This window comes from Cricetulus griseus, chromosome X (genome assembly GCF_003668045.3).
Source record: "Cricetulus griseus strain 17A/GY chromosome X, alternate assembly CriGri-PICRH-1.0, whole genome shotgun sequence".
NCBI lineage: Eukaryota > Metazoa > Chordata > Mammalia > Rodentia > Cricetidae > Cricetulus > Cricetulus griseus.
Window position 1 is genome coordinate 50,973,646 of NC_048604.1, and position 19,269 is coordinate 50,992,914.

Here is a 19,269-nt window from a genome sequence, read left to right on the forward strand (position 1 = left end):
TATTTTTCCCTGCAGATGGGTAATAAACTAGCAGATGGTAGGTTGTCTTTCTTATAAACAATGCCATTTAATATAATGCTTGCTTTGAAAGCAGGCAAAAATATAACAACTCCCAGAGAATCTTGCTCTTCCAAGGAAGTCGGTAAATAACAGCAACAGGTTAGGGAGGGTGTGGGCTTGGAGGAAGGACTGATGATTTCAAGTCAATTCCTTATTATAAACAGCAGGAAAAAAAAATCACATCTGATGCTGTATTTCAAATTATGGGAACTGAAACAGAATTCTGTTCTAAATTCTAGATTGAAAAATAGAAGAATTAGAGAGCTACTACAGTAAACTGTGTCCTTAAAAATGTAACAAAAGAGCAAACCTAAATGTCCATAGAAGCCAGGAGGATAGCAGGTTTGTTTGAGACCACAACTGAGTAGTAGTGTCCGTGGCATCTCTGTGTGTTGCCTTGCTTCCAGGTAGTCAGAGTCAGAATATTAAGGAATTAGTGTACTTACATGTCAAATAAAGGATTCCCCAGGCCTCTACTCATCAATGGTTGCTAGTGCCTCCTTTCCGTAGGGCCTCACAAATAAACAAGTAAGTAAACAAGTACTTGATTTTTGAAAAGAACCATGAAAACCTGATCTGAGTCTGAAAGTGATCCTACACTTTAAGTTGATAAAGGGCTTAGATGGCACTGTATCATAGATTAGAGAAGGATGGAGAAGGTGATAATTAACTTACAAATGATGCTGGGATTTGGCAAGGGTCATTAGTAGAAGGCACAGAATCAAGGAATGTGTAAAGGAAATGTCATGTAACCTAGGGGAGTAATTGGTGTTAAATGAGCTTAGGGATACAAGTTGAAGCCTTGTACAACACTGGATATCATGGTATGTAGTTAGCCAAGTCTACACTGCTCAGATGGCTCAGCTTGACAATCTGGATCATCCTGATCTCTAGGACTCACAAAGTTGGAAGAGAGAAGCAACTCGTAGAAGTCATCCACTAACTTCCACATGTGCACCTTGGCATGGGCTCTCCTCCCTTATGTGTGAATACACACACATACAAACTTATGAATGAATAAGTAAACATAGAAAATAAATATTAGATAGGCAGTGACTTCTAATCTAAGTTCTTTTGTCCTTCCTTAGTGACATTTATGAAATAAATGGATGTCACAGATAAAGGGAATACTTTTTTATTTTAGATTTCCTTTACCAATGTGGAATAGGATCTAGAGAATTGACGTACCTTGTTTAAGCTCACACCTATACAAGAAATATACTATTCATTTTACTATCTATGCTTCTTAACTAAGTTTCACTCCATCTTTTCTTTGTTTAGTTGTTATATTTTGTTTACCTTTAGTTGATTTCTTTAAATCTTGGAGTTACATAAAAGCAATATAACTTCGAAAGAGCTGTGTAAGTTTCTGTCAAGAAAAATCAATAGGACTTGATATTCTGCACTCTGCAACTGTGAAGAAAAATTCTTTCAGAAGAATTAAGCAGGCTTCTACTATTTTAGGTGCCCTGTGCAAATGCTTTAAGATGCTAAATTAACCATGTTTTGCTGGTTATGACAGCCTTGTCCATGCTGATTTGCAGGTAGTCATTCTTTTTATTTTAGTGCTGATTGTAATCATGACTTGCCTCCACACCCCTCAGTTGTATCTAAACAAGTTTGACCTTGTTAAAAGGGAGAAGAGACAAATGTGTCCATGCTATGATTTGAAGTCCAATCTTTAGTGGTCTGCTACAGGCATTATAATGTCATATGTTCATTATTAAGTGTAAGTTATATAGATAGGAAAATGACCTTCCTCATCTCCTTTAATAAATTTTGCTCTGATTTTTAATTTTATTACATAAAATAAGCTTATCCTTGACATTTTGCTTTTGATTGTGATTGACTGTTGCAACATGGAAATTTTATGTACATTTTGGCATTATCTATCTGAAAGACATACAGTAAATAGGTAATACTTTAAGGGAGATCAGTTGATCTAATTCACTAAGACTGTATTGGTATGCAGGTGATTTGTAACAAGTATGTACACCACCAAAATAATGGCTCAAGGGGTGGGAAAATGGCTGAACTTGCTGTTCTTGTAGAAAACCTAGGTTGATTCCTAGCCCCACATGGTTGCTCATATCCATCTGTACTTGCAGTTCTAAGGGATCCAGTACCTTCTTTGGTCATTGGTATGTACCAAGCATGCATGTTGTATAAGCACATGCATGCAGACCAAACACCCATACACATAAATTAAAATAAAATAAAAAGAAAGACCTATCAGTTTGTGGGGTCTATAGGTCTAAAATGTAAGGAGTAGCCACTGGTTCTCGTCTGTGGGTTTATTTGATAAAAACTGCTCATGGGATTCAGTCTGGAGATTCCAGGGAAGAATCTGCCTTAATTGTTATACTAGTTGTCAGTCATCCTCTCTATAATTGTAGGATTTGGATTTCTTCTTCCTTAGTAGCTGTCACCTGTGATCTCTTTAGTTATTGAGCCTATTTCTTCTCATGAAATTGAATCTATTTTGAAATTAACAAGTGTCTTAGTATTCTATTGCTCTAGTGAAACACCATGGCAAAGGCAACTTAAAAAAGGAAGCACTGAATTTATGGCTTTTTTACAGCTTTGGACGATTAGTCCATGACCATCATGGCGGTAGGCAGTAGGAAGGGGGGCATGGTTCTAGAGCAGTAACTGAGAGCTTAGATCTTATCTGTAATTTGCAGGAACAGAGAGAGAATGAGACAGGCTTGGTCTTTTGAAATCAATCTCAAAATCCACCTCTAGTGACACTTCTCCAATAAGGCCATACTTCCTAATCTTCCTAAGCAGCATAACAACTGGGAACCACATATTTAAGCCTAGGGGGATATCTTCACACAAGCCATAACAAGTAATTTATCAGGGTTTGAATATTTCTTTCTCAGTTTGCTTCTTTTAGAAGTTTTTAGCTTTCAAGGAGTTATATCATTAGAATTGGTCCAATCAGATAACTCTAGCCTTAAAAACATAAGACACATTTAAAAAAATAAATACCCCAAAACTCAAAACTAAAGCTGTATGTTTTCTGACTTAAGAGAATAGAAAAACATCACGATAGGTCTATTGTGTGTGTTTGGGGGGGTTCCAAATAAAAATTATCAAGCTTTCTAATTCTTTGAATTGGTCATTTAATGATATCTTCTAAGTATAAAAGTGTGGAGTATCCAGTATAGAGGATCTGTTCTGAGACTTAACAGTTTTGTTCACATGAAAAGGAAATGATGCTATGTTTTCCCTTCAATGACCTTACTGTTGATAATAAGGTGTAGAGGAGAAGGTCATATATCAACCTTTTTATAACATGAGAAATACGGGTGGAATACAATTTTTGGTGTTTTGTTCATATTGGGCTAAAACTCTATTATTAAACTACATTCCAATCCCAGTACAAACTATTAATGATGTTATTTGCTTTTGGCATGTGAACAGTAAGCTAAACATGTGTGATACATGGATGACAGGAAAGACACAAAGCAAACTTTTGTATAGTGAATTTAAGATTACTGCAAAAAAAAGTTGACAGCCACTTCAAAATCTGAAGGCCATTGGGAAGCACTATCAGACTTATTGGCATAATTAACTATGGAATGATCGCTTTTAAAACAGAACCAGTGTCAGTGAGATAGTTAAGTTTGTTAAAAAAAAACATAAAACAAAAACAAAAAAAACCCTTGCTCACAAACCTTAAGTGCAAACTGAGTTCAATCTCTGTGACTCATGGTAGAAGGAAAAAAAAACCTGACTCTTAAAAGTTGTCCTGTGACTTCCTCCTGGAAGTCATGGCATGGTGCCACTTCACCCCCACCACTTATACTCACAAATAAATATGGAACAAAAGAAATAAATAAAACATATCCAAGATCCTAAACATTGAAATAATTGGAAACTAGAAGTCAAATAAAAGCATGCGTTTTGAAAATGTTCCTTTAATTCGGTCCTTTAAGCTAATAGGAATCATCTTTGATTTATGAGTTAATAGAAGTAGTGAGAGACAAAGTATTGGTAAAGTGAAGATGGGTTATGTAATCTAAGATGGAATTTGATGCGTTTTATAATTTTGGTATCTTCATGTTTCTCATATCCCCAGAGTTGATACAATCTATTCATGTATCTTCCTTTACAAAGGATGATGATGGGGCCAGTCCACTTTGCAATGAATAAAGTCGGCTAGTTACAGCCTATAACTAAGGTTTAAATTTCTGAATTTTGTGTTTCTGGTTTGTGTTTTTTACTTTCCTCTGTCCACCAAGCAGCATCCTTTCAGTGAATGCTGAGGTGTTTGTTTTCACTAGTGTTCTTTTTACTCCTGTGGTGTTTCACTGCCTAAGGTTATGAAAAATTAGAGGGTTCAGTAACTATCAAGATGATGATAACTTTTCATGAATAAAAGCAGAAATATAAGATTGGACTCTGACCTTCAGATTTTTAAAACTTCCACTGCTGCCATACTAAAATTTTTGTCCTTTAAATGAGAAAAGGGGGTTGAAGTTAGTATAAAATGCTTTACTACATATGCCTATTGAAGAGGCATTTTATGACTTCCTTGAGTGGCAGTAAACCACATTTCACTGAGCTTGTTTTATAAGTCACAGTGCATTTTTAAAGATGAGCTACCAATTCGTTCTGCTGAATGCAGTTGGTTCTATAGATGATAAATATGGCACATGAGAGAGCAGATTCTCTAACTGTAAAACTATTCTTGCCTTGTTTCAAGAGAATTAAAGAATAAATAACTCATGAAAACATAAATCCAAGGGAGTATATATTTGTATTCTATGAGAAAAAACAAAAGCAGCCAGTATCAGTTGTAATATTGAAGTATCAGGCAATTTACTTGTTAACTATTTTTTCCCTAAGGGGTCAAAATAAATTTCCCCAAATGTGCTCCCACTTTTATGTGTTCCATTTCTTCTTACTTCCTCTTCAGCTAGGAGTTCATGGTGATTCCATTGTTATATGTACTTACTTTATGAATAAAGAATGTTTATATATTTCTTAAGAAATCCAATTATCATTTAGTCACTGTGAAGAAAAGCCCCCCAATTTTGCCTAGATAATCACCCTGTTTTCAGAACAATCTTTCCCATACATTTGCAGATAGATAATTGTTGCTAGAATTTCATAATTTCCCACAGTAAATCATCATACTCTAAGTTGCACAGAAAAACACACCTCACTTGAAATAAGTGGCATTCAGGACCACTTGACTACATACACTGGAGTTCATCTTTTATTCTGTCAAAACTAAGAGAAAGGTACCCCATTTTGTCTTGTTGACTGTGTCCTTTGCTGTGGTGCCTGCACCATGACTAAGTCTGAGTATCGGGCGAAAGCCTGGAGATTTATTTAAAAGCAGAGATGTCCTGCCGATTGTGCTATGTGCATCTTTCCATCTTTATTTGCATTCCATTTTCTAGGAAGAGAGCAGCCTTATATACACTCACAGCACAGTGGAAAAACCTCATGTGCAAGAGCTCGTGGAGAAACTCCAGGTGTAGTGGGGAGAGGCCCGGGCTGTAAGCCAGGACTAGAATAAAGGATGCACCCGTGGCTATTGGCTGACAAGAAACTCACAGATGTTGGGACCCAACATCTCTCCCTTCTTTATATATAAATTAGGGCCTGTCTTAGGTGGCTAGGACGTTGATGCCACCCTTACCCATCAATGGAGAAATCATCCATGTGTGACTCTCCTGTCTTAGGTTGGCTGGCATCCCCTTGGTCTCATCTGTCATTGGCTGCCGAATTTTTCTGTAGGCTCAACCATCTTTGAGCTGAAGAATTCTCTGTGATCATAGAATGACAAATTTAACCTAGGCATGTCTAGTGCAGAGGCGCCTTAGCTAAATGAAGCATATGATAACAAGTCCTATGGCTACAAGGCCTAGAGATAAGAACCCAGACCATTCTTTGACTAAAAGGCCTGCCATCTGCAATACCCTACGGATTATCTCTCCAGAGGATTGAGGAACTCAGATCCCATTTATCCTAATAATTTGATTGGCCAATTGATGAGTATAATTTGTTGACTAAGATTTAAACTTTCTACATGGACTAAGTTATTTATGGAGCTCTGAGTGCTAAGAGCCTTTGTTACTTCCCCTGCCAGTTTATCCACTGTGATGGCTGTAGTTACAGACTGTAAGATAACAATCCCAGATACAGTGGCTGCTGTAGCAGCAAGAGCAATAGCTGTAATCACCCCAATAGTGATGCCAAAGTCTCTTTTTTGTCCATCAACTTGCAAGATGGCCTGCCTGTTGAGAAACTGGAACCCTGGAACCCACTGCCTCCTTTCTTTCATGGATTGTAGATTTGATGACATTAAGGGTCAGGAATACTGGTTTAGCATGTGTCACTCAAACTGGCTTAGGCAGGCTCTTGTGGTTTCAGGTCCGGTTATTCTCTGCTCCATGCATCTCATCAAACTTTCTGGCGGCCATCTTACTTTTTTCCTTTCCTGCAAGAAAACACAAACATGACCTTGACCACAAATTAGGGCAGGATTGGGTCTTCTCCACTGTCTAATGTATTATGTGGAGACTGGGGATATTATTCCCCCTTTTTTATTTTTTTGAAGTTAAGTGTTCAAGGTGTTATGAGCATGCCCCACAACTCCTCATCCCTGAGAATTACAAGAAACACCTGTTTTGTGGATCAGTTTTCTATTGAGTACAAAATACCTGAAATGCATTACTAGAATAACCAGATCCATTGTCTGGTTTTTTTTTATCATTTTTGAAACTCCCATGTAAGCAAAACATTTTATACAATGAATAATCATATGTTCTGAAACATGAATACCTATCAACTGCCATGTGTACATATTTTAACTTGTGGAATTCTGTAATATGTGTAAGATCCATTTGCCATAAATGATTAGGAAGTAGGCTTCAAGGGTTCACTCCTCAGTTATCCACAGGTAGATACTGTGGGCAAACTTCCCATTGTTAAACAATTTGGCAAGCAGTCTCTCTGATTCAGCCACATTGTTTTCTTAAAATTGTTGTTTTGTTGATGAAAGTTATGAGACCAAAGAGTTTTCTCTGAGGCAAATCAACCACTTTGCCAATCAGTCTGTTGACTCATTCCCTTTAGCTAGTAGGCAGAGAAAGTCCTGAACCCACTTCACCTGCAAAACACAGAAAATTTTCTTCTTTAGTTAACTGTCTAGGTGAATCGAATTAGAATCTTACAGGTTTTAAATCAGTAGTAGGTGCCCTTAAAAAAGGATGTAATCATTGAATATTTCTCAACAACTTCTGAAAATCACTCAGAGATTGCAAGTTATCCTTTCTAATCCATAAATTTTGAGGCTTAATTTCTTTAGGCTATAACATATGTCCCAAAACACCTTTTGAAAATTCCATGAAGTTTGTGAGTAGTCTTTTCTAATCCAACCTCTGAAGCTCTCAGTAGCATCCAATGACTGTCTCATTTGCAATATTAGTTTCTTCTAACAAGGGCAGCTGTTTTGAAGCTTTTTCTCAAAAACCTATTTCTAAATCATATATTAACTTCTGTTTTTATATTTTCTTTTTTAACCAATAAATTTTTAGGAGGATTTTTGTAACCTCTCCTTTGTTAAACTCTATAGAATCATCTGTATAGATTTCTTTTGCTCTTAAGTCAACATCATAGACTTTCGTTATTTTTTTCACTGACTTGCTCTGAGGGCTCAAATTTCCAATATTTTCTAGTTAAGACCTTGAATGATTGATTGGATACTCTTTTTTAACTATGTTTAAAGCAATATCGGTAGCTTTATAACCAGATCCGAAGTAATTCAAGTATCCTTTAAATCATAGCCAAAGCAATTCAGGCAGTTCCTTTTGTCAACATTCACACATTCACAATCACATTTCATACATACCAGTGTGGCCGCACCATAAACACAGAATATGCACACATATCCCATCTCTTCTTTTGCCTAGGTTATGATTAGTTTGTTGAAATGAAACTTCTTTAATTGAAATCTCTTGTAACATAGCAGCTATAGCCAATCCTTGAATTAAGAGCATCCAGAATTTGAATAAATCTAAATTTTTCTATGTTGCCTTTCTTTTTCCACCAGGTCTTAAAACAGTATTTAATTAGCCAAGTATTTAATTGATGGTATTTTCTATACCTTTGGCTGGGCGTCAGCCAAGGCAGCAGCTTTCAAGGCTTCTAGCTTTCTAGGTTTTGGCTTTGGCCTTCCTTGCGTTTTGCCCGCTGGCCCACTGTAGATCATTTGTGGCTACCTTTCTGTCCTGAATCTCGGGCATAAGCCTGATTTCCTATTTCCTCTTCTGTTGGAACACTGTCTGACCTGGTCCTTCTCTGACCATATCCAAAGCAACCTCTAGAAGGCTTTGTGGCGGTTTTTTTGTTTTGTTTTGTTTTGTTTTGTTTTGTTTTGTTTTTTGCCACCATGCCTTGCTTTCTCTGTAGGAATAACATATTTTTAACTGAAGTTCCTGTAAGGCAGCCACCATCGCTAATCCCTGAATGTAAATCAGTCTGATATCTAAACCAATCTTAGTGAATGTGTCTATGTCAGCCTTCTTCCTGTGTGGCCTTGGTGAAACCTGGCATGCTGTACTAGCATTCTCATAATCAACCTGTTTCACAATCAAAGGTCCAACACCTGTGTCTCTGACCTTTTTTGGATAATGTCCGCATTGGCTTAGAGACAAATTCTGAAATAACTCCCCAGGTCTCTGCCGGCTCTATATAAAAAATAATCTCTCCCTGACAGGCAGGCCTTGGCTATCTGCTTCCAAATTTCTAAGGGTAAGGCTTCTAGTGCAATATTCCCTATCAGCATCTGGGTGAAAATCACTGTTGATCTGTAATGAACATAAGCTATCCTTAGTTCCTTAAGCTTCTTAGATGGTATCGGCATCTGCATCTTGCTTATGTTTCTCTGAGTCTCTCTATGCTCCTATATATGAAATGTCTGAAATCCCTGAGCATCTCTTTCTATCTGCCCCTTGCCTAATATTAGCTTGCATTGTAGACATCTGACCTACTGTGGCTGCCTGCCACGACTTGAAGGGTGTCTGTACCTTAGGGGGACCCATGATTGTTGCTTTCACAGGTAAAGGAACATTTCTCTGATCTGAGGAAACCTGCAAATTTCTTATCTCTTGTGAGAGCAATTCCACTAAATCTTTTAATTCTCATGGCTAGTCCTGAATTTTACCACTAGCTTTTTGCCTCTCTGTTTTCCCAGTTTAAAATGAAGGAGGTGAAGACTCTCCATCCTGATACTTAGCAACTCTCTCTTTATACTCATCCCAATCACTCTGCCCTGTGTTTTCTTTTTCATCTAGGGACTCCTCAGTAGTTCTCTTGTCTCTATTACATTGCTAACCAGTTCAGGGGCAGATAGTTCCTGCTGTCCTGCACATATGCAGTCAAACCTTCATTTCCCCAAGCCCTGAGGTAGCTCTGATAATAGCAAGAGGGAAGGTTCCTTTCAAACTCTAAAATTTTCTGTACTTGCTTTTTGCTTTACTTCAGCTCTCCTGGCTGTTAAAATATACCAAAGTAAATATACAGTCATATGACTAATAATTCAGTCTCTATCTCTAATTATATAAATTTTTACTTTTAAGATTAAATCACTTCTGTTTATCATCTGGCTAATAGTCCTTGTCATTACCATTTATAACTAACACAATTTAAATGAAAACACACATCTATAAACCATCTTTGGGAATGTAGGCATCATTCTTTCCAAACTACTTCCTGTTGATTTGGGGCTGTGAAATTGGGATCCCAAGAAAACCCAGAAATCCTGACTGTAGTGGTCTGTGGCTGCATCATCCCAGGTGTCTTCAATGTTGGATTCCCTGGCCATTGCTTATGGGGGTCTCACTTCATCAAACCATGTTAGTCTGAAAGGAATCCACAGCTTTTTATTTTCTGTGGAAACAAAAGCAGAAATTATTTTCCCAAGTAACCTGCCCTTATATTTAAATTTAGAAGTCAAAGTATTTTCAAAATATATAAGTTTGATTATTTCAACAGTATTTATAATCAAATATCTGTTAGCAGCTTTTGTTCTTTCCTTAGCAATTGAATAACTCAAAGACAGCACAATAGCATACAGTATCTGGATTCTGTATATTTTACTTTTCATTTTCTCTTTAAATCTTTACTTTTCGTTTCCTTTTTTAAACTCTCTGTATATTTTTTACTTTTTATTTTCTTTTTAAAACTTTACTTTTTGTAATCTATTTTTCTATTATTTTTACTTTCCATGAAAATTCCACTAACTGCAGTTTTCTTTTTGAGACAGTGCTTCTCTATTTCCAATCCAACTTTCTCAGGAATTGAGGCACACTTAAATTACCTTTACCAATCGACCCTCATAAACCTTACTCACTGGCCAGCCTTCCCAGCGTGATCTCTCAGGGTCCCCTTTCTTTCCTGATCTCAGTGGAACCTCCACCTGTGGAGCCCATGCCACGACTAAGTCTGAGTATTGAGCTAAAGCCTGGAGCTTTAGTTAAAAGCAGAGTCTGGCAGCTTGTGCTATGTGAGTCTTTCTATCTTTATTTGTCTGCTGTTTCCCAGGGAAACACTTACAGCACAGTAGAAAACCCCAAGTGCAAGAGCTCATGGAGAAACTGCAGGTGTAGTTGGGTGAGGCTGGGGCTGTAAGCCAGGACTAGAACACAGGATGCACATGTGGTTATTGGCTGACAAACATCTTACAGACCCTGTGTGGGTTGGGACCCAACACTTTGCATTACAGAAGCTTCTCAGGGAAATCTGGTACTAGGGACATTTCCAGAGATCTACAAGGATAACACCAACTGGCAATCTAACTAATAGTGGAGCGTCTACCTTATATTTCCTGACACGATGAGATTGATGACTACCTTAAGTGCCATCCTAGAGCCTTCATTCAGTGGCTGATGGAAGCAGAGGTCGACAACCACAGCTAAACACGGGGCTGAACTCCTGCAATCCAGTTTCAGAGAGGGAGGAGTGATGAGCATAGGGGTCAAGATGAAGCTGGTGAAACCCACAGAAACAGCTGACCTGAAAAAGAGGGAGCTCTTGGTCCCCAGACTGATGGCTGAGAGGCCAGAATGGGACTGATCCAGACACCCTGAATGTGGGTATCTCTGAGGAGGCCTTGGCAATCTACGGGGCCTTGGATAGTAGATCAGTAATTATCCCAGCACATGAATGGACTTTGGGAGCCCATTCCACATGGAGGGATGCTCTCTGTCTGGACACATGGGGGAGGGCCTACGCGCTGCCTAGGATGATATGACAGAGGCTTCACCCTCTCTTGGGAGCAGAGGGGGAATGGGGTGGGGACTTGGTGGGGATTGGTAGGTTTGGGGGAGTAGGGGAGGGAGAGGGAGCTGGAATGTGAAGCAAGCTTGTTACTATTTTAAATGAAAAAATAAATTAAAAAGAGGAAGTTACCCCAAATATCAAAGATAAATAAATTATAGGCAGTGCCTATCCCAGGATTAGCAATTAGTGCTAACTATAAATGGTTATCTTGCCTTTATCTATTAATGAGTTATATAATTTGATTCTATTGTTCATCACCTTCAACTCTTAATGATTTGGTGCATACCTGATATATGTAGGTCGGTTGCATGTACTTTCATCGTATTATCTGGGTTTGCTAGGATTATAGATCTTTGTTTATCCTTCCGTTAGTCATTTAATTCCACTGAGATGTTATAAACGCTTTTATGTAACATTTTACATCCATGTTGTGGCCCAGACAGAACTCTATTCCAGTAAGTCAGCTTGAGCTTCTATAATAAAATATTATAGAGTAATTTGTAGACAGCAGAAATTTATTTCCTAGGATTCTGGAAATTAAGACAGATGTATAGAATCAAGGCTGATTGCCTGATGACAGTCTCGCTACATATTTGTAGATTTTGATGATTAATATTGGCTGTCAACTTGACATTGTCTAGAATCATCAAACAGATAAGCCTCTGGGCATGCCTGGGAGGGATCATCTTGATTAATTGATATGTGAAGATGCTCCTCACTCAGCAGCTCCATTCTCTGGGCTGTGGTATTTGAGTGAATAAAAGGAGAAACTTATCAGAGTAGCAGCATTCTTTGCTCTCTTCCCCTTGTCTGTGTATGCAATGTGGACAACTGCTCAAGCTCCTTTTTCCAACATTACCATACCATGGTGGACTGAACCATAGGATTGTGAGCCAAGAAAACTACTTCCTCACTTAAGGTGCATTGTAAAGGTATTTTATTACAGCAGCAAAGAAATGTAAAAAGTTAGTAAGTAACTTCTTGTGTCCTCATATAATTTGAGTGACAATAGTATCTCTTGGGTCTCTTTGATGAGGTCATTACTCTCATTTCTTTGCATTATCCCTTCAAGTACTAGGTATTTCTCTCATGCCTTAATTTCTTTTTTAGTAATTTTAATGTATTTTTTAAGAATTTTATACATGCATACAGTTTATTTTATTCATTTTCACCCATCATACCCTTTCCCCTAATGCCTCCCAGACACACTCTCTCCTTGACCTGTTTCCCCATTTTGTGTTCTTTCAAAAATCATTTTTTTTTGAGACAGGGATTCTCTGTATTGTTTTGGAGGCTGTCCTGGAACTCAATCTGTATACCAGGCTGGCCTCAAACTCAGATTTCCACCTGCCTCTGCCTACTGATTGCTTGAATTAAAGGCATGTGCTACCAACGCCCAGCCAAAAATCATTATTATTTTAATAGTCCTTATTCTGTCCATACATTCATAGGTCTATATAGGATCATGCACTGGAGCACAGTTGACTTGTCAGGAGCCATACCCTTTAAAAAACTGTTCCCCCTTAGACTACCAACTGTCCATAGCTCCTCAGTTAGGGTTTGGAGCTTGTGATCCAGCTCCACCTATCCCTCCCATGCTGCAATGCTGATTGCCTGATCTTGCTCAGGTCTTGGTCAGGTGCTCATTGTTTATGTGAGTTCATGGATACAGTGACACCGCCATGTGGAGAAGACACTGTCCAGCTATCCCTGACCTTTGTTTTTTTACAGTCTTTTTACCCAGTCTTCCATGATGGTTCCTAAACCTTGAGGGTAGAGGATAATAAAGATGCTCCATTTATGGCTGAGCACTGCAACGACACTTATCCTAAATTTTATTTCACGTTTTATTCATATACTTTAATGGTCATTTAAAGACAATTTCCAAATAAATTAAAGAAAAATTATTTTCTTTGCTGTGTATTTGAAGTAATATTTGAAAATTTTCAATATAAGAAATACTTGAAAATATAGTTTACACTTTTACCTAGTAGCCAGTGCAGACATATTGTAATAACTATGAAAGAAAATTTGAACTATCTACTTCCTTGAAAGTAATGGTCTTTTTTCCTTTTCTTAAATTTAGAAACAATCATTTTACATATCAATCCACTATTCTGTCTCCCTCCCATCCTCCCATGTCCCCTACCAATCCCCCCAATCCACCTCCCACCTGCTCCCCAAGGATGGTGAGGCCTTCCATTGCAGAATAATCAAAGTCTGTCACATCATTTGGGGACGGCCTAGGCCATCCTCCGTGTATCTGGGCTGCAAATTCTTTTTAATTTTTTTATGTTATTGAGTTATAATTTCCCACTATTCTCCTCTCCTCTCCCCTCCCAAACTTCCCCTTATCCCCCATGTTCCCAGTTTACTTAGGAGATCTTGTCTTTTTCCCCTTCCTAGGCAGATCCATGTATGTCTCTCTTAGGGTCCTCTTTATTACCTAGGTTCTCTGCAGTTTTGGCCTTTTATGCCTCACTTTCTAATACTATTTCTTTGTTGTCAGAATTTCAATATGTGAACTTTGGGAAGAGAAGATAAATTCCCATATGAAGTTTTGTTGTTGTTCTTTTCTTTCTTTTCTCTCTCTCCCTGTCTCTCCTTCTTTCATTCAGTTTTTTGATTCAGTAGTTATGATGCCTGTCCCTGTTAAAATTAGTATGCATAGGTACTGAGATGTAGATCCTATAATCATGAATTTAGGAAGACCTGAAATCTATCTTACAAAAGTCAAGAAAGATAAATATTGACTAATATCAAAAGACTTTTCTGTTAAGCACACCAATTCAAAGGTGCAGTAAAATAAATGAAACAAGTTATATTGCCTAAGGGAATAAAGTAAGGCTTCCTTGGAAGCAAGGACTTTTTGTTTACCAACTGTCACATTAAGTTTTCAGAGAAGATTTTCAGAATAACAGCAAAAAAAAAATGAAGCATGAACCTTTAAAATTTTGGACACAAAAGGCATCAAAGTATTACATATAGACAAACCAGGACTACAAATTAAGTTTGTAGAAGATTCAACAGAGCTGTTCTGCATGAAATGAAGAAAATTTTCATCCCAAATAAATCAATAAGTTAAGGGAGATATATTGGTAATAAAAAGTATAGTAAGATGCCTTAAAATTGATGAAATGTATATGCATATATACTAATTATTTTGTTATTTTCAAGCATTCAAACAATTCTTTATGAGAATGGATATATTGGCCATTCCATTACTATCCAAATATATTTTTGTAGCAGATATTTGTACTTTGCAAATCTTTAATCTTGGTTATGTATCTTTTCCTTTCATTAAGGGGTTATTTCTAGTGGTTCATTTGCAGGATATCATGAAGAATGCTATGTAGAGACTTGGCCAGAAGTGGTGCTTGAATTTAAACAAGCAATAATGTTAAACATAGAATTAGACCGTATCTGTAAAGAAAGCACAACACACTGGCCCAAGTAAACAAAACTAGACTACAATAAATGTTAAAGGATATTTCCTATCTTATAATGGCATTCCTCCATTAATGCTAGACATTTGCTTAGGTGAATTGATTTTCAAGGGAAAAAATTGGGATCAAATTATTAGAAAAACATCTGAAGACATGATGGACACTTTAACAACAGCAGGAGGTGATAAAATCATTGAGAAGCAGAGCCAAAGCTTTTCAAGCCTTTGGAGTACATGCTGAACCCCTTAGACAGAAGCCTGTTTCTTTTTTTTGTGTGTGTATAGGTACATCAACTAGTTAGTGTAGGTCTGAATGGTTAAATAAAAAACTTAAGGAGAATAAAAGAGAATCCTATGTGTTATATGCAAAATATTCATGGCAAAAAAAATAATGTACAGGAGTCACAGTAATTAGAAATATAATTGATAGCCCAACCATTCTCATGGCATAAGTGGCTCCCAGAGCCACAGACACTGTCTGCACCTATTAGAGGAAGAGGCAAGTAACTGGTTTCCCAGTTGGATAGCCCCAATTCTATGCCCTATGCCCTGGGGTGTATCCTGTGCCCCCTGTCCACCGGTTGCAGATCCATTAGCACACTAGAAGTTCAGCAAGTAAGATTCCTTCTGGAAGGCCACTCCACCATCCCTGACTCACATTAGACACTATAATCTACAAGTCCCACTTTGTCCCGAAAACCTAACCATCCTCCATGGCAAATCACCTCCCAGGCACAGATACTACCTGAACCAATTAGAGGAAGAGATTGGTATGTGGCAATGCAAGAGAAACATGGCACCACCAGAACCTAGTGGTTCTATAACAGCAAGACATGAGCATTGCAACACAGATAAAGCAGAGAAAAAACAACTAAAAATAAATTTATGAAAATGATAGAGGGTCCTTAAAGAGAGAATGAAAAATTCCCTTAAAAATTGAGGAAAAAGCAAGCAAAAGATGGGAGAAATCAATAAATACCTTCAAGAAATCCAAGAAAGCCAAGTTAAAAACAAACAAGCAATTGAACAGGTGAAGGAAACAGTTCAAGACTTGAAAATTGAAACACAGGCAATAACAAAAATACAAACAGAGGGAATTCTGGAAAAGAAAAATCTGGGTAAACAAACAGGAACTAGAGATGCAAGCATAACCAACAGAATGCAAGAGATGGAAGAGAGAAATTCACGCATTGAAGATATGATGGAGGAAATAGATTTATTGGTCAAAAAAATAAATGCAACAAAATTGTAACACAAAACATCCAGGAAATATGGGTCATCTAGGAAAGAGCAAACCTAGGAATAATAGGGATAAGAGAAGGAGAATAATTGCAGATTAAAGGCACAGAAAATACAGTCAATAAAACATAGAAGAAAACTTTCATAACCTAAAGAAGGAAATATCTATGAAGATACAACCTTACAGAACACCAAATAGATTTGGACCCCCCCAAAAAAGTACCCTCACCACATAATAACCAAAATGCTAAATATACAGGATGAAGAAAAATATTAAGAGCTGCAAAGGAAAGAGGGCAAGTAACATATAAAGGCACACCCAACAGTATAACACCCAACTTCTCGGTGGAGACTATGAAAACTTGGACAGATGTTTTGCAAATAATAAGAGATCACAAATGTCAACCCAGACTACTATACCTAGCCAAATATTTAATCACCATAGACAGAGAAAACATGTTATTCCATGAAGAAACAATATTTAACAATTACTATCCACAAATCCATTCCTACAGAAAGTACTAGAAGGAAAACTCCAACCCAAGAAAGTTAGTTGCATCTATGAATACACAGGCAAAAGATAATCTCATATCAGCAAATCCAAAAGAAGGGAAGAAGGGAAACACACAAAAACTACCACCACTACTAACAAAATGAAAAATAGGAATTATCAATCACTAATATTATATCCCATAATATCAATGGACCCAATTTCACTAAAAAAGACAAAGGGTAAAAGACTGGATATGAAAACAGGAGCCATCCTTCTGTTGCATACAAGAAACACACCTCAAATTCAAAGACAGTTTTACTTCAGAATAAAGGGTTGGAGAAAGACTTTCCAATCAAATGGACTTAAGAAGCAAGATGGTATAGCTATCCTATTATCTGAATAATAGTCTTCAAACTAAAATTAATCAAAAGAGATGGAGAATGATATTACATAATCATCACAGGAAAAATCCATGAAGATGAATTATCAATTATGATCATTTATACCCCAAATACAAGGACACCCACATTTGTAAAAGAAAACATTACTAAATCACATATAAAACCCCCCACACTCATAGTGGGAGACTTCAATACCCCACTCTCACAGAAGGACAAGTATGACAGACAGAAAATTAACAGAGAAATAAGGCAACTAACAGGTGTTATGATGCACATAGTCTTACAGACATCTATAGAACCTTTCAGCCAAACACAAAAGAATTTACCTTTTCAGCACCTCATAGAACCTTCTCTAAAACTGACCACATACTCGGTCATAAAGCAAATCTCAGTAGATACAATAAAATTGGAATAACCTCCCTTATCTTATCTGATCACCATGGATTAAGGTTAGAATACAACAACATGAATTCCAGAAAGCCTACAAACTCATGGAAATTGAATAGTGCTCAATTGAAACATGAGTAGGTCAAGCAAGAAATAAAAAAAAAATTAAAGACTTCCTAGAATTCAATGAGAATGAAAGCATAATATCACCAAACCTATGGGACACAATGGAAGCAGTGCTAAGAGAAAAGTTAATAGCACTAAGTACCTACATAAAGAATTTGGGGAAATATCACACCAGTGTCTTAAAAGCACACTTGAAATCTTGAGAATAAAAAGAAGCAAACTCCCCCAGGAGGAGTAGATGGCAGGAAATAATCTAACTCAGGGCTGAAATCAATAAAATAGAAACACAGAGAACAATACAAATAATCAAAAAAACAAAATGGTGGTTCTTCCAGAAAATGAACAAAATAGACAATCCCTTATCCAAACTAACCAGAAGGCACAGAGAGAATATCCAAATTATCAAAATAAGAAATGAAAAGCAGGACATGACAACAGACACTGAGGAAAACCAGAGAATCATTAGGCATTGGAACATTTAAAAGAAATGGACAATTTTCTGGATAGGTACCACATACCAAAATTAAATCAAGACCAGATAAACAATTTAAATAGACCTATTATCCCCAAGTAAATAGAAGCAGTCACTAAATCTCCCAAGCCCTGACCCCCAAAAAAGCCCAGGGCCAGATGGTTTCATCACAGAATTCTACCAGAATTTCAAAGAAGAGCTAATACCAATAGTCATCAAATAGTTCCTTACAATAGAAACAGAAAGAACATTGCCAAACTCTTTTTATGAGGCTACAACTACCCTGATACCCTAACCACACAATGATACAACATCTTCCTTATGAACATTGTTGAAAACATAATAAAATACTGACAAACCAAATCCAAGAACACATAAAAATATCATTCACCATGATCACTCCTCAGAATAATAATTCTCAACTACAGCAATGCACAAAAACCTACCAGAAACATTCATGTCCACTTATGCCTGGGTCCAATATGGGTCCATTTACTGAGTGAGTGGGGCCTATGGGTAGCTACTTCATAAATGATTTAAATAAGGAGACCAAAATAGTAAACCAGTGCTATTCCTGAATTATTTCTAAAATTTTACACTGGGGAAAAATTCCTTGGTGAAGATATTTTATAAAAAGAGATTTCTGATCCCCAGAATGTCAAACTTCATAGGTTGAGGACATGCTTAGAGTGCCACACATCAAAGAAGCATCCAAGTGATACAGATACAGATATTCTAGAAGCATACATTGAAAACCCTACATCAAAGCTTGTCTCTCCTCACATGATCCCAATGCTGCAACTTTGACCTCATGATATATGAAAAATAATTATGAAATCAGTGTTCCTCAGAAGACTCCCTGAAAAGCCATGCTTCCATTATGTAATATTACGTGGATTTTGTGATTTCTGTTTTAGAGCATTTTTACCCAAATTCCTATTATTTAAGAAAAGTTGCATAGTATTTAGTGGTACATGTTTTAATCCCAGCACTTAGGGTGCAGAGGCATTTGGATCTCTATGAGTTCAATACGAGACTAGTATTGTGAGCTTCAGGGTAACCAAAGCTATGTAGAAAGATCCTGTCTTAGGCTGCCCATTTGATAAAAATAAAGTTTTGTAGAAATGATAGTACATTGACTGAAAAAACAAACATTTTTCAGAAAAATTCTATGAATATATTAATGTTCTAACACTATATCCTAATATATTGGATAGCTTTAAAACAATGTAAATTGATTCTGTCAGTTTTTTTGATTGTAAAGTCGTTAAATAAGCCCAAGTCTAAGGTTCTCTGCTTGGTCAAAAGATCATAAATCTTAGGATCTCATGTGACTTAAATC